The following is a 5,000-nucleotide window of genomic DNA, read 5'->3' on the forward strand; positions in this document are numbered from 1 at the left end:
CGCCGCCTGTTATGAGCCAAAGGTGCACCCTGACGTGGCAAATCAGATGATGCCGCAGTCATTTACTTACGATAATCACAATCAACAAACCGGCCCCCCCCCCCCCCCCAAAACACCTTTCCTTACAACAATGTGTACCTTAACCTAACCCGTATTGTGCCTTAACCTAACCCGTATTGTGCCTTAACCTAACCCGTATTGTGCCTTAACCTAACCCGTATTGTGCCTTAACCTAACCCGTATTGTGCCTTAACCTAACCCGTATTGTGCCTCAACCTAACCCGTATTGTGCCTTAACCTAACCCGTATTGTGCCTTAACCTAACCCGTATTGTGCCTTAACCTAACCCGTATTGTGCCTTAACCTAACCCACGTTGTGCCTTAACCTAACCCACGTTGTGCCTTAACCTAACCCACGTTGTGCCTTAACCTAACCCACGTTGTGCCTTAACCTAACCCACGTTGTGCCTTAACCTAACCCACGTTGTGCCTTAACCTAACCCACGTTGTGCCTTAACCTAACCCGTATTGTGCCTTAACCTAACCCGTATTGTGCCTTAACCTAACCCGTATTGTGCCTTAACCTAACCCGTATTGTGCCTTAACCTAACCCGTATTGTGCCTTAACCTAACCCGTATTGTGCCTTAACCTAACCCGTATTGTGCCTTAACCTAACCCGTATTGTGCCTTAACCTAACCCGTATTGTGCCTTAACCTAACCCGTATTGTGCCTTAACCTAACCCGTATTGTGCCTTAACCTAACCCACGTTGTGCCTTAACCTAACCCACGTTGTGCCTTAACCTAACCCACGTTGTGCCTTAACCTAACCCACGTTGTGCCTTAACCTAACCCACGTTGTGCCTTAACCTAACCCACGTTGTGCCTTAACCTAACCCACGTTGTGCCTTAACCTAACCCACGTTGTGCCTTAACCTAACCCACGTTGTGCCTTAAGCTAACCCATATTGTGCCTTAACCTAACCCATATTGTGCCTTAACCTAACCCATATTGTGCCTTAACCTAACCCATATTGTGCCTTAACCTAAGCCATATTGTGCCTTAACCTAACCCATATTGTGCCTTAACCTAACCCATATTGTGCCTTAACCTAACCCATATTGTGCCTTAACCTAACCCATATTGTGCCTTAACCTAACCCATATTGTGCCTTAACCTAACCCATATTGTGCCTTAACCTAACCCATATTGTGCCTTAACCTAACCCATATTGTGCCTTAACCTAACCCATATTGTGCCTTAACCTAACCCATATTGTGCCTTAACCTAACCCGTATTGTGCCTTAACCTAACCCGTATTGTGCCTTAACCTAACCCGTATTGTGCCTTAACCTAACCCGTATTGTACCTTAACCTAACCCGTATTGTGCCTTAACCTAACCCGTATTGTGCCTTAACCTAACCCGTATTGTGCCTTAACCTAACCCGTATTGTGCCTTAACCTAACCCGTATTGTGCCTTAACCTAACCCGTATTGTGCCTTAACCTAACCCGTATTGTGCCTTAACCTAACCCGTATTGTGCCTTAACCTAACCCGTATTGTGCCTTAACCTAACCCGTATTGTGCCTTAACCTAACCCGTATTGTGCCTTAACCTAACCCGTATTGTGCCTTAACCTAACCCGTATTGTGCCTTAACCTAACCCGTATTGTGCCTTAACCTAACCCACGTTGTGCCTTAACCTAACCCACGTTGTGCCTTAACCTAACCCACGTTGTGCCTTAACCTAACCCACGTTGTGCCTTAACCTAACCCACGTTGTGCCTTAACCTAACCCACGTTGTGCCTTAACCTAACCCACGTTGTGCCTTAACCTAACCCACGTTGTGCCTTAACCTAACCCACGTTGTGCCTTAACCTAACCCACATTGTGCCTTAACCTAACCCATATTGTGCCTTAACCTAACCCATATTGTGCCTTAACCTAACCCATATTGTGCCTTAACCTAACCCATATTGTGCCTTAACCTAACCCATATTGTGCCTTAACCTAACCCATATTGTGCCTTAACCTAACCCATATTGTGCCTTAACCTAACCCATATTGTGCCTTAACCTAACCCATATTGTGCCTTAACCTAACCCATATTGTGCCTTAACCTAACCCATATTGTGCCTTAACCTAACCCATATTGTGCCTTAACCTAACCCATATTGTGCCTTAACCTAACCCATATTGTGCCTTAACCTAACCCATATTGTGCCTTAACCTAACCCATATTGTGCCTTAACCTAACCCATATTGTGCCTTAACCTAACCCATATTGTGCCTTAACCTAACCCATATTGTGCCTTAACCTAACCCATATTGTGCCTTAACCTAACCCATATTGTGCCTTAACCTAACCCATATTGTGCCTTAACCTAACCCATATTGTGCCTTAACCTAACCCATATTGTGCCTTAACCTAACCCATATTGTGCCTTAACCTAACCCATATTGTGCCTTAACCTAACCCATATTGTGCCTTAACCTAACCCATATTGTGCCTTAACCTAACCCATATTGTGCCTTAACCTAACCTATATTGCGCCTTAACCTAACCCATGTTGCGCCTTAACCTAACCTATGTTGCGCCTTAACCTAACCTATGTTGCGCCTTAACCTAACCTACGTTGCGCCTTAACCTAACCTATATTGCGCCTTAACCTAACCTATATTGCGCCTTAACCTAACCTATATTGCGCCTTAACCTAACCTATATTGCGCCTTAACCTAACCTATATTGCGCCTTAACCTAACCTATATTGCGCCTTAACCTAACCTACGTTGCGCCTTAACCTAACCCACGTTGCGCCTTAACCTAACCCACGTTGCGCCTTAACCCAACCCACGTTGCGCCTTAACCCAACCCACGTTGCGCCTTAACCCAACCCACGTTGGGCCTTAACCCAACCCACGTTGCGCCTTAACCCAACCCACGTTGGGCCTTAACCCAACACACGTTGGGCCTTAACCCAACACACGTTGGGCCTTAACCCAACACACGTTGGGCCTTAACCCAACACACGTTGGGCCTTAACCCAACACACGTTGGGCCTTAACCCAACACACGTTGGGCCTTAACCCAACACACGTTGGGCCTTAACCCAACACACGTTGGGCCTTAACCCAACACACGTTGGGCCTTAACCCAACACACGTTGGGCCTTAACCCAACACACGTTGGGCCTTAACCCAACACACGTTGGGCCTTAACCCAACACACGTTGGGCCTTAACCCAACACACGTTGGGCCTTAACCCAACACACGTTGGGCCTTAACCCGCTCTGTAATTGTCATACGACGCGTTAAATTAGTGTAGTGTTGCCTAACTGCAACCCCCGCAATATAGTTTGCTACTCGCACTGCCTGGTCCCCAGTGTATCGCTTCATGTTAAACACCTTGCAGCGATACACTGTAATGTGGATGGCAGCAGGACGTACATGCTCAATGCCCTTCGCAGTTGTTCATTGGCATTCGCATGGCGAAGCACTTAGCCTACGCTGTGGTACGGCCTGTGTCAACTGTCCGCTGATGTTGTACGTCCAAATCACACACTGTACTGCACATTGGTCCTCATGTACTGAATGATACATCGTGGTACATGTGACCGTACAACGACTGCGCCAACAACGGCGAACCATGCGGTCCAACTGTTGTGCACTCAGCTATGTGTCGTCTCCCTATAAGAGCCGGATTGCAGTGTGGTATGCCCTGGATGGCGATCAGCATGAGCCGTCTGTTGATGTAGTGGCGCGTGTTGTCAGACGTAGTCGTCTCTTCTCACACACCGTGACAGCATGGTGCACTGCGTTCCACATCTGCGACATGCGACAGAGGCCGGTTGACAGTCGTTCGCGCAATGGACATCGCATACGTACGGGGGCCACCTTCCACGTGTTCGCGAAGCGTGCACATGTTGTTGCGTGTATGTGGGCAGACATAGTGTGTCGTGACACCTGACACAGGCATGCAACAATCGTTGAATTTGCAAATGGCGATGGACGTCTACGTTTGCTGGTGACGTTACGCAAATGAACAACTGGTAAACCGTTGTGGTGCGGTTGTTCTCGCTAGAGGTGAATCAGTGATGGCGACGATCGGTTGAGCTACCAACCGGTTGTTTCAGCGATACCCACCATGCCCACGAACGTGAATGGCATGTGGGTGTGAAGCGATACGCGGCGGTGGCTGGGTGGGACCGTCCCCGGCCGGTGAGGGGGGGCCTCCCGGCGTGCTGGCCGCGCGGTGCGTGGGCGCACGCGCTACAGCCGGCTGGTGGGGGCGGCCAGTGGCAGGCGCGCCGGCCGACGGAGGCGGCAGGCGGCGCAGCTGCGCGCCGGCGCACCCTGCACGCGGCGCCGTGCGGCCAAAGTAGGTCCTCGCGGGCCCGGTGCGAAGCGCGGTGGACATCTGCAGTGTGCTGGTCCGATTGAGGACTGTGTGCGCTGAGGATGCGCCGCCGCCCGGCGCTCGGCGCCGCGACGCCGTCTGCTGTTCGGTCGCCTCTGCGGTTCTCGCAGGTGGTTTGTATCGCAGCTGTGCGGACGTGTTGGCGCGTGCGCTGTGCTGGGAGAGTTCGCTTCGGCACCCAAGTGGGGCTTTTGTCCTTCTGTGGCGCTGGCGTTGGAGCTGCCGGCCACCGTAGGTGGCGCGTGTTGTCTCCCGCCGGCAATGCCACGACAGCACGCTCCCGGGCCTCTGTCGGCAGCGGCAAGCTCAGTTGGGAGCACGGGTGGTCGCACCTAAAGCGTCTACTCGCCAAACTCCGGGCGATTGCGCCTCTCTCGAACCCGACCAAGTACTTAGGACGGCGCTGCGCGCCGCCGGGACCTGAGAGGGTTTCGAGGTGTATCGTGCAGGGGAGCTCAGCCTCCTCCTGTTTGCAGAATAATTGAGCGGACGCTTGCGTGTTCGCGCGGGCCCCCGGGACACACTCCCGGGCGGCCGGCTGCTCAGCTCTAGTTGACGCAGCTCCCTGGTTGATCCTG

General features: G+C 51.4%; 1 non-coding gene across 1 annotated transcript in view; it reads left to right on the forward strand.

Moving 5' to 3' along the window:
- The first annotated feature begins 4,984 nt into the window (after positions 1–4,984).
- LOC124582160 overlaps positions 4,985–5,000 on the forward strand; it is a 1,910-nt gene continuing 1,894 nt past the window's right edge. The window contains exon 1 of the ribosomal RNA XR_006973760.1: positions 4,985–5,000. This exon is cut by the window's right edge and continues 1,894 nt beyond it. This is a non-coding gene — a ribosomal RNA (small subunit ribosomal RNA).

Source organism: Schistocerca americana, unplaced genomic scaffold, assembly GCF_021461395.2.
Source record: "Schistocerca americana isolate TAMUIC-IGC-003095 unplaced genomic scaffold, iqSchAmer2.1 HiC_scaffold_397, whole genome shotgun sequence".
Classification (NCBI taxonomy): Eukaryota; Metazoa; Arthropoda; class Insecta; order Orthoptera; family Acrididae; genus Schistocerca; species Schistocerca americana.